This window comes from Pelophylax lessonae (assembly GCF_965119305.1).
Source record: "Pelophylax lessonae genome assembly, chromosome: 1".
NCBI classification, from domain to species: domain Eukaryota; kingdom Metazoa; phylum Chordata; class Amphibia; order Anura; family Ranidae; genus Pelophylax; species Pelophylax lessonae.
The window spans coordinates 801,661,052-801,673,429 of NC_138768.1; positions in this window are offsets into that span (position 1 = coordinate 801,661,052).

Sequence of the window (12,378 nt, forward strand, 5' to 3'; positions counted from 1 at the left end):
GTTCGTGACCCGAACTTAACCCGAACTTTACCCCGATCCCGAACCCCATTGAAGTCAATGGTGACCCGAACTTTTGAGCACTAAAATGGCTCTAAAAAAACATGGAAAGGGCTAGAGGGCTGCAAATGGCAGCAAAATCTTTTTAAGAGCATGGCAAGTGCTCTGCAAACAAATGTGGATAGGGAAATAACTTAAAATAACATAAAAAACATAAAAATAAAAAATAATCATCTTGATCTAGGAGGACGAGGCCCATATGGAGTAGGAGGTTGAGGTGGCGGTGGATGTGGCGGTGTAGGTGGAAGCGGCAGTGGAGGAGGACGAGGTAGCCAACACTGGTTTTTGTTTTTAATTTTTAATTTCTTTTTAAATTAGGGTACACCCCAAAAGAGTGAGAAAGATCAAAAATACAACAATGGCTGGGTAAGGCCGGTATACATGTCTATTCTGCACAAGGTACGGACAAGTCCTGTGGGATCCATGCCTGGTTCATTTTAATGAGCGTGAGCTTGTCCACATTGGCTCTGGACAGGCGGCTGTGCTTGTCTGTGATAACGCCCCCAGCCGTGCTAAATACACGTTCAGGTAATACACTGGCTGCAGGGCAGGCCAGCACCTCCAAGACGTAAAGGGCAAGCTCAGGCCATGTGCCCAATTTGGAGACCCAGAAGTTGAAGGGGGCAGACCCGTCATTCAGTACGTAGGGACGGGGCTGCACTGGTCTTGCCAGGGACGGGGATTCTGAAAAGCCTGTGGTGTTTGTGTCCCTGGAGTGGCAGTCCAGGGGTGCCATAATTCACAGTGGATGGCAACACTATGAGTATGGCACCAAGGACACTGCACTTCCTACACACGTTTTTCACACCTGCCTCTAGGGCCAGGCCTTTTGGTCAGGAGTCAGGAGTCAGGACCAGAGGAATTTTTTATTCCTGGCCGAAGGGCCTGCCATAGTATTGCAACGTGGCACTAACCTTGCACTTCTTCTTCACTATCCCTTTCCCCACTTTTATGTGTTGTGTGTCTCACGTTTTGTGTTTTTTATTGTGGCAGTACACTTTATTTTGCACAGCATGATTAGTAGGGTTTAGGTCCTTGGGCCTGTCCCTAAAAGTCTTGGGAGGGGATGGATATGGCCTTCTGGCTTGGTTCGCCCTCTCTCATGGGGTCTCTCTTCGGGAGAGCCCCACCTAGTACTTGGGGTGGTCTGTTTCAGCAGACCTCCTAAAGAACGGGGCTGCCTGGTTTCGGCCAGGTTTGCCAGTGTAAGTACCCCAGTCCCTGTCAGGAGCCTTGCGCCCCGGGGGATAAGGGTCAGGGACCATGTGTACACAATGTGCACTTTTAGTGTTTCACTTTTTTGGTGTGCACTTTTTTTTGCCCCCCTGGATGATAGTCTGAGTGTGTTCACACACTACGGGCTTAAAAAAAAAAGCTGGTGGTTCTGGTTGTTGCGGCATGCCGACAAAGCTTTTCCACATTTCATTCCGCATCGCAAATGCACCCCCGGCAGTTCACACTGCCATATGCGATACGCTGTGGGTGTCAATGTAATCTTAACGACACCCCCAGTTTGATCACATATCGCAGTGCGATCTTGCAGTTCGCACAGGATCGGATTGCACAAGTGTGAACCGCTGTGCGATCCGATCCTGATGCGGCTGCAAAAAAGGGTCCTGTGCGTCTTTGCTGCGGGTGCGGTGCGAATTTAGCCATACAAAGTTTATGGCCAAACTCGCACAGCACAGCCGATCGCATGTAATGAAGGAGCAGTGCGCTCCGACATTACATGCGATCGCCGCAGCCGCATCAGTGTGAACCGGCACTAAACGGGTGTTTATTGAATAGCAGAATAGAACAACAGTATCCAAAGGGTGTATCTCACACGTACAGATACAGACTAATCCGCAATTTAATATCTTTCTTTCCCCTAAATGGGTGTTTATTGAATAGCAGAATAGAACAACAGTATCCAAAGGGTGTATCTCACACGTACAGATACAGACTAGGCCGCAATTAAATATTTTTTCCCTAAATGGGTTTTTATTGAAAAGCAGAATAGAACAACAGTATCCAACGGGTGTATCTCACAGTAAAATATGCAGACTAGGCCACAATTTAATTTTTTCCCCTAAATGGGTGTTTATTGAATAGCGGAATAGAACAACAGTATCCAAAGGGTGTATCTCACAGTAACGTATGAATGAAATTTTTTTATTTTTCCCTTTAATTGGTGATTTTTGAATAGCAGATTAGAACAGCAGTGTCTAAACACTGTATGTCACAGTAAAATATGAAGGAAAAAAGGGTTTTTTTTTCAAAATCCAGATTAAGCAAATACACATGCACTGAGCTTGCATTACATGGCTGCTACACGCCGCACGCCTAACAGGTTGGATACCGTTGTTGTTCTATTCCGCTATTGAGTAAAAAAAAAACATTTGAATGAAAACCTGAAAAATTATTTTTTTCGCCTTAAATTGTTGATTTTTGAATAGCAGATTAGAACAGCAGTGTCTAAACACTGTATGTAACAGCAAAATATGAAGGAAAAAAGGTTTTTTTTTTTCAAAATCCAGATTAAGCAGACACATATGCACTGAGCTTGCATTACATGGCTGCAGCACGCCGCCCACCTAACAGACTGATAAACGTTTTTTTTTTTTTCCCTCCTCCTCACTGGGCTCAGGTCAGGGCAAAAAGATCGTGCACTGCACCCCCACACAATAAAATTAATGTAGATCGCTGTCTGATTAAAGAAGATTCTTTCCCTGAAAGCAATCTCCTGCCTGCCCCTACAATAATCTCCTATCTCTCCCTCATATCAGCAGCAGCAGCAGGAGCCTGTACCTACAGTAGTTAGAGCAGAGTGACGTGTGGCGCTATGTGACTCCAGCTTATATAGAGGCTGGGTCACATGCTGCACTGGCCAATCACAGCCATGCCATTAGTAGGCATGGCTGTGATGGCTTCTAAGGGCACACAAGTTAAACTCTTGTTGACTGACTGCATGGCAGCTGTTAAAACCGTGCCATTAAAACCACGCCAAAACATAAAAACCGCGCCAAAACATGAAATAAAATTACCAAACAACGGACTGTATCCCGAATATACAGTAAAATATATACAGTAAAATGTTCGGGTCCGGGTACCGAACACCCAAAAGTCCGGTACGATCCGGAAAACAATACAGTCCATGTTCGCTCAACCCTATTAATAAGAATTACAATAAGATTAAGATTAGGATGATGAGAAAAAATGTTGGAACTATTATTTTATTGCATATACATTACTTACAATCTACATTTATTTTGCTGCTTGTTCAATGCTCCATACAATTCATGCATTCTGAAACTTTACAAAAGTGACCTATCAACTACAATAAAGAGTATGGGATACACGTCAAATAAGTCCAATACTAGATTTTTATTGCTTTTTTTTTTCTTCCTTTTATGGTTGTTTCATAGCAAATTTACTGCCCTTTGCTTTCTAAGAATAGCATACCATAAAAAGGAAGGACATGTGTATTGAATTGTCATATCTGCTAACGCTACTCAACCTTATAAAAATCTATCATCCATGCCTATAAATAACCACTATACTGTAAATGCTATTAATTTAAAGGTGCATTTCCTGTAACAATGTTGAGATTTATGTTCTGTATCTTTATTTTGCATTATGAACATTCAATCTCTATATATTTCTAATAACATAAAAAGATCATTAAATAGTATTATGTAAATATATAAGTTGGTAGTTAAAAATTACTCCATCTAACTTATTTTATTTTACAGCCTAAACTTTTGCAGTTATAGTAATGTACATTTTTTTATTTCTAAAAAAAATCTGACATAAAAAAAGTAAATTTTGAAAAATGGAATACATTTACATACTCATTTTTTGAATGTTTGGTTTGCATCCTAAATGGCCAGTGCCTGTACAATTCATTGCCTAGTTCCAACATTATAAAGAAAAATTTTGGAATAAATAAATTCACAAACATCATTAAAAATGAATGAATACAATTTTTATCAGGTTCATTTACATTGCATCAAAACACTTATTTAGAATAAACTGTATTGGCACACATATACAGTAGATGCTTGGGAAATGCAATCTAAGTGATACAAAATAATAATACATGTAAAAAGTCACACCATTTATATTCAATTTCTTTATTAAGACGTATGTGAATTATTTCTTTAACTGAATATAGAGTGGCAGCTGTGGTAGCAACACTGTGTTTGTTGAGCAGTAAATTCTATAGTGTTGAACTGTTCCAGTAAATGTTAAATGATTTAAAAAGACCTGACAAGCGAGAACAGCAGCCCTGGAGTCATGTAAAATGCAAGAGAAATACCACTTTATAGTCGCTTTTTATGACATTAAAATAGGAATAGCAATCAGTTGAAAACTAATATAACTAATTTTATTATTTTTTTTAAGCCAGAGAGCTAAAGATAAAATAAAACAACTGCTATTATTTATGTATTAAATTAAATGTGTGTATATATTGTTTAAGTTTTACCACATGGAAACTTTCTTTTACAACATACAATTAAATACATTTTAACTTGTTAACATAAGAAAACAGCATTAAATTAGAAGAAAAAAAAAAAAAACAGAATTAGGTAACTTAGAAAACAACATTTTGAGGTAGCAATCACTTTTCCCTTTTTCCTACTATTTTTAGTGCAGATGTCTACCGTCTGATGTTTGGCTGAAATCCTCATATGAATGCCATTTACTGCCTTATTACTGTATGATGAATTGGAGGGTCTTCATTTTATAGTTATATGATTGGTTCTAGTGTTTTAGTAAGTGAACAACTACTAAGAGCAATGTAGGTAGTTTTATCACAGAACAGCAACACACAGAACACAGAACAGAATAGCATTGAATTCTGTGGTTGTAAAGAAACCACATTTGAACACTGAACAGTTTCAAAAAATCATAGCCAGCTGCAGCTTGAGATGAACAAGTTATTTTACTAACATTTGTTTTCAAAATTAATTTTGAAGAAAAAAATATTTTAACTTTTACACTTTTTTTTTTTTTTAAACAGCAAAAAATAAATGCAAACAAAATGCAAAAAAAGAATAGCCCCAATATTTTTACTTTTTCTTGAGCAAAATTTTTTGAAACTATGCATGGGTATGCATTAATTTACTTGGCAGTAATGCTATGGCAAATTTATCTGATTTACATTGGGCCTGAGAACTAGAAACACACACAGTTGCACATTCCTAGTTCTCTGCTGCAAGGTTAATTCTAGTTCCCAGGGCAAGGGGCATTTTCCATTATTCCTTATAAGGTCACATTGTGGTCACAAAGGGTTAAGGAAGCAAAGCTTCCTTTATGTTTTATCATGCTCCTTTTTAACTATTTTTTTAAGTCTGTGATATGGCTGAGGAAAGATAGTCCTGACTTTTTATTGAGAAATATTAAACTAAAATAAATACATATTCATAAGAATGTATTAAATGCTTTGGTAATAAAGAAATTAAAATGAAACACTGGTTAAGACATACTTAAAGATAAAGGAAGAGGGTTCACCCTCAAAATACATCAGCATCTGCTACATAATTGGGTGTCATCTGTACCTATCTTGGGCCACAGGCTAAGGCCGTTTTCATGCCATGAGCCTTACACTCATCTATTGTAAGTACAATTGTTTACCACTTTTATCATACTGAATGATGTCGTTGATAATGCACTAGGCTGGTGCTCTCTTCTCACTTTCTGTCATTTAGTGTTTGGGATTCCCCTGTCCGAAGAGGGCTGCAAGGCCTAGGGATTCCCAGGTGTTTTGTGGAAAACTTAAGTCAATGGGGGAAATAGTTGTGGGATCTACATTATACCATCTCCATCCACCACACGTGAGCGAAGAAGAGTTTTTGTCTTGATACTGATTTACTGAATGATTTAAGAGTGTTAATACAATAACTTAAAGTTCTGCGCATGCATGGTATTTTACTAGAAGAGGGCCCTGACAGAGCAGCTCAAGCTGCAAGGAATCTATTCATGTGAAGAGGTCACATGAATAGATTCCTTGCAGCTTGAGCTGCTCTGTCAGTCACATGACTGGATTTGCACACGCATACACAATATTTTGATTACATAGTGCTGATGCTGCCTGTGTTGAAGAGGGCTCCTGTACACAGCCTCTGCAGAAACAACTGATTTGAATATGACTAAGTAGACATGGCAAGGAAAGATGGCACTGGACCAATCATCCCACCAATTATACCAAATCCTTGAAGCTGCTCCACAATGGACCAAACAGCCCTAAGAACCCCCCTAATGACTTAAAACAGACAGATCAAGGCTAATACACACATCTACTGCACTTTGTAGGAATCCCTTGGGAGCCAGAGTTGGCCTGCACTTGGCCTTTATAGTAATTTCATTGCCCCCACACTCTAACAAGAGGTATGAATACAACCACTTCTGAAAAAAGCCCTTAAGCCCCAGAAAACACCTAGGAGTCACAGGACCCAAACATAACAGGGTGTAGTTCAGGCTAATCATCCCAAAGGAGACATAAATCTGCACCAGGCTAGGCAAAACAAACCCAGGCCACACCATCATGCAAACCCTAGCCCCAGAGTGGAATGAGCCCTGAGACCATAACCTTGACCACTTGCAGAGCAAAATGTACCCACTCTCTTATAAGGCTCCCTATTCTGAAACTCACTCATATATATATAATATCTTTGTCTCCCTCATCTTTGTCCAGTTCAGAAACAGAAGAACCCCTCATCCTGGAAAGACTGTGTGACAGAGGAACAATCATCCCAGAAGGACCTTAAAAAAGCATACCTATGAAAAAGAATGTGGTAAAACTTGACTCCCGAGTCACTACCATTAAAGCTCTTTGGGCAGATTTCCATAATATATTTTACTAAAAGTTGAAATCATGAAACGTGACCTTTAGTCTATGAATTAAGATGTCCACAAAGTGATCACCCAAAGGTCCACTATAAGAGACTTACGTACAAAAGAATTTAAAGTGTCTGGAAAATAGAGGCTGTAGAAACAACATCAGAATCAAAGGCCTCCCAGAAGCTCAAGAATGAGACAACCTAAAGGAGACTCTAGTTTTCGCCAACTCTCTGAGTGAGCCATCCTCTCATCAGATTGAAATGCTTTACCTGAGAAGCCCTCCTTCACAGCCAAAAGACATAATCTGTAGAATTCACCCTTATTCAGTCAAATAAGACATCATACATAATGCACACAGTAGACACAACAATTCAACAGAGCAAAAACACAGCTTTATCAGAGTACCCCCTTACCTACTACATGCAAATACAGGTGCGGGCTCTTTTAACTCTGTTTCCTCTGGGCTCCCAAAACCCCTTAGGACCCTGGACACGCTGAGTCAATTGTTGTCTCTCCTACCTCTGGTACTCAAGAGATTACACCTGATGAGATAGCAGTGATTGGGCATATGAGCTGTAGCCAGGTGATTGGCCCTTCTATGTTAATCCAGGAGTACAAATTGCGTGATTTGAGCCCATTTAGCACGCAACTTTTTTCTAAGCCCTAGTAACTACATAGAGCACTGTGCCAGCAGCATCTTGGTTAACAGGCCTAAAGTGGGACTGTCCTGTGCATGCAGACTTTTTTGTCTGTGCCTGTTCTAGTTCCAGAGAAAGATCAAAGCTTTTAAAAAAGCTGTTGAGAGAATAGTTCCATTTTGTTCTGTGGAATGATATACGATACCTCAGCGTTACTTTCCCCAACAACTTGTTGGTGACCTGATCAGTTGTGTTGTCTAGGGGCCAAGCCCTTTCTATGGCTGAAAGAATCATGTTTTGTTAACAAAACGTACACCTGGTTCAAGAGACATGTCAATTGTCTGTTCCAGTAATCCAGTTAAATAATCAAGCTTGTCAAAATCGTGTGGTCTGTTCAAGCTAAAAGGGGGCTGAGGTCCAGGTTCCACCTTTGACTTGGCATACTCCAACTTCCTGAATCTGAGAATGAAAATGACCCATTTATGAAGCCCCACAATTTAGTATAGGCTGGTCATGGGTGGAACAAGGAGAGTCGGTAGTGGCAGATTTCAGCCTTCAAACTTTCAAAGAGTCTATCCAAGTCCATAAACCACAAGTATCCCAAACATTAGAAGTTCAATTGGGGCTGCCTCATGCTCTTCCACCCTTACCTCCCCGACCTATCGAAAGAGTCATGGAACCTGACAATGGTGCACAATCCACTGGACACGAAGCTTGGAGCAATTCCCATGCTGTGGGGCCCTCAGTACCATCATCCTTTGATGCTCCTGAAGAAAGAGATGCATTGCCTCTTGTCCTAGAAGATGTAGTCAAGACTCAACCCATTTAGGCACTGCCAGAGACCCATCTGAGGGAGACCCTCTAAAGACTTTATGCAGGATGACTTTGTTCGATCTGCAACTTTCAAGAGGGGTAGATTACAGCATATTGCCTGTTTGCTTACCGATGCAGGCACAGGCTCTTTTAACTCTGTTTCCCAGAATCCTCTGGCCCCCTGAAAAGTCCAGTGGCTTTTCCCAGGGGTCAAAATTGCTCTCTCTCAACCCCCCTGCTGCCCAGAAAGACCACATCTGATGAGACAGTATTGACTGGGCTATCACCAAAACTAAGCTATTAAACCCAAAACCAAAAATGTGTACACTGCGGCTTACCAATAATAAGATGTGGTTGCTGCATACGTTTTCTCTTTTTAGGCTTCCTCCCCTCCGTTTCTATGTTTTCACTCTTTCCTTTTCTCTTTTTTCACCTGGTGATCTTGCCAGTAACACACATCCTGGATTAGCATACCCCTTATCTGGATGATTGATCACAGGGAGCAACTTTGGGCAGCAGAATTGGCAGTTTGGGGGAGGGGTGTGTTAGATGTACTGGCAGATTTAAATCCACTAACAAACTAAAGCCAGATTTCAGCTAGTACTTTATAAGCAGTTACTGCAAACATTATGTTTCTCTTTTGGTATAAAGGTTTGACATAAATAAATAAAAGCTTATCCTTGTAAGCACCCATGTTGGTGCTAAATGGATTGTATCATCTCTGTACCTAATACATTCTGCTGGAGAGCTGGTTCTCTTGAAAAACAACAGACTTACTGGCCAGATCACCAGATCAAAAAAGAAGAAAGAAAGCCTAAAAAATAAAATGAATGTAGCCATCACATCTAAGAAATGGTAAGCTGCACTATAACAAATATTTACTTCTGAATTTAATACCACTTAATGTTAGATGTATGGGCTGCATGGTTGAGCACAAGCACATGCATCTTTCTCCAAAATCCCAGTTACTACATAGAGCTCTGTGTCAGCTGCATGTGTAGTGCGTAACCTAAGTTGGGGTGGTGCTGTGCATGCAGCCACTATTCTGTGTATCAAGAAGAAAGATTTTTCTTGCCACTACCCTGTGGAGCAGGATAAGGGAATCCCTTCCGCTGCCCATCTGAACTAATAGAAATGTCCTACCTTCCTGTGAGAGGTGTGCTCCAAGGGAAATGCAAATAGCCATATGCTTTGACTGCTGCTCACTTTGGCCACTCATTGACCCTTTAGGGAAACTGCTTCTAGGTTGCCCCGATATTGTATTCTCTTAATTCTCTGTTGTAAATTAAATTGTGCTATATGCATATCTTTTTGCCACTCTGTCACCATTGTCAATTTCTACCCTGTATCTATTCAGTAAAGCTCAACCTAAAACCACTCAGATCACTCTGCCGATCATAAATCCTGTTACACTACATAGCTGTATACAGGTCTTTCATGGCTCACTTTACAACACAGATTACTACAACCACTTCTGACCTTTCTCAGAGATGCCAACATACCCTCCTCGTAGGTCTTCTCATTAGGCCTGATGGTAGGAACAGATGGCAAATCAGCCGCCTTCAAAGTCCCAGAAGATCTGCCCACCTTCTGCAAGGATCTAAACATTCCCCATCCAAATCTTCAGGGATGGGAACCACTGTCTATATCATTACCTGAACCAACTCCTATGCCAGAGAGTCCCCACTGTGAAATGCCCTGACTTCCTGGGCTCCCAACCCAACAGAATCACTGTCTTTACTTTACTTTACTTTACTTTACTTTACTTTACTATGCTATGCTAAACATACTTGTCTCTCTATAACTTTTTAAACTCTTTAATTTAATGCAGTATCCCCTTTTTTTTGTTTTTAGAAATGTACACCTCACACCTTACAGCTCTGTAATTATTCTACTTCCTATTCCTTGGCCTGTACTCCTCTCTTCCACTTGGAGGAAGAGAGACTACTGCAATTTTACCACTCTAGATGGCAATGGTTCTATGCAAATTACCAGGGGTATACCCTTGCTCATTTGATATTTAGAACTTTCGAAGGTTGCCATGAGACTTTGTCATGTCATTACCCTATTTCTGACAATGACCTTTTATTAACTCTAACAAAACCTCTATAATCCCTCCCCAATCTACACAAAGAACTCTCAATGTTCTCCCAACCATCAGGCTATAAACCTAATTTGACCATAACAGAACCTTTGCATACACTGTAGACATACCAGCTGGAACACTTTTCATTTTACAAACCTCCTCCATTTACAGTATATAGAAACATAGGAGAGTGACAGCAGAAACAAAGACCAAGTGGTTCATCAAGTCTGCCCAATCCCTATTTTTTTTTTCTTTTCAAAGTTAAAGAACTTTATCTTCTGCTCCCCATTGACCCACACCAAAAATACATGCTTATACTGTGAAACTAAAATTAATTTAACATCTACAATGTTCCCAATGCCCTCTTTCTTCTATATACCAACACTACCTGCTAGCCTCAGCCATCATGTTGATTGTTACTGGCTAGACAACTTGCCCTTTTATTTTCAAGCCACTTTTAAGTTCCCATCAAAGTCCCTATTCCACTATCCTGAAATTAATAATTCTGCTCACTCTTTTATGAAAAGCATGACCTTCACATGGATGAATATCTTCAAAGAACTATGGTTGGAAGCCTCTTTGCGCAAACACCTAATATCAGACAATTGTAGATACTTAAACGTTATTGCTACTTACCCATTTCCTAAATCTTACCCTCTTGGGGCCTAAGCCTTTTTTTTTTTTTTTTTTTACATACTGTACAGTATATTTCTTACAAGTTAAAATTTGTATTTTTTGCTAGAAAATTACTTAGAACCCCCAAACATTATATATATATATATATATATATATATATATATATATATATATATATATATGTAGCACTACCCCCGTAGGAGCTGTTGATTAGACTATTGGGTCTACGTCCTGCCTAACAACCCACAGAATTGGCTCGAACCCTCCCTAGGCACAACTGACCCAGAATAGGACTGGAATACCAAATGGCTACACAGATTGGAATATAACACTTCAATAAATAATAATGACCTGTTACCTCTCTCCAGCTGCAGTCCTTCTGGGTAATACAAGGTGACCACACACAAGCTTGATTTTAAACAGGAAAGTTATTTACTGTAAATCAAATAAACAGTTTCGATACAGTAAAATATGACTTTGTAAAAGGATATACTGATTAATTAATCAAAGATAAGATAAATAATGTGATATCACTCCTCAAGGGCACATTAATTGTTTCAGGAAATGTCTCAGAGCCTATAGGACCACCATCTTAATCACTATTATACTTTTGGAAATAAGGCTCAGCATTCAGTTAGACACAGTACCAGACAGTCAGACCTATCTGAGTCCGCTGTTTCTTCTCTATATCTTTGCTAGCAACGTTGGTGCACTCGCGATTTGTAATCCACATTGAGGATGGGTGATCAATAGAGAGAATGGCAGCAAACAGTTAGTAATCACCGCGGGGTGTCTGTGCAGGATTGGCGGTAAAACTTCTGTGAGAGATGTACTGGGCCACCTGGTATATTGCCTTCTACTACTCTAAGGCTAATCCTGACTAAAGTTACTTCTTTGATAGATAGAGTCAGTTTTTGGGCAGGTGCCCTCTCACCAACAGGACTGTCTCCCAGGAAGCCTCCGCTGCTGTCTCAGTCTCCGGCCTCTGTCACCAGCCGCGCTAGGTATTTGGGGTGGATGAGTCTGGTCTCTGTAGAACATCGATGGGACCTCCAGGAGGGATCCTCTACTGGAGATGAAACACTGCAACTTAGTCACTTAAGGCCCAGGAGTTTCGACCTAGCATGCAGCATCAGCCCACAGCGCTGGCTTCCTGCTTGTCTCACTGTGTCTTTCCCAAGAGAGTGAGCCTGGCTCCTCCCTTCCTTTATAAAGCTTCTCCCAGAAGGCTGTGCGGTGAAGCAGTGCACCCTGGTACTCTCAAAGCACTGTCTGCTCAACTTCCTGAAAGGAAAATCACATCAAAAGAAATTCCATAGCAGC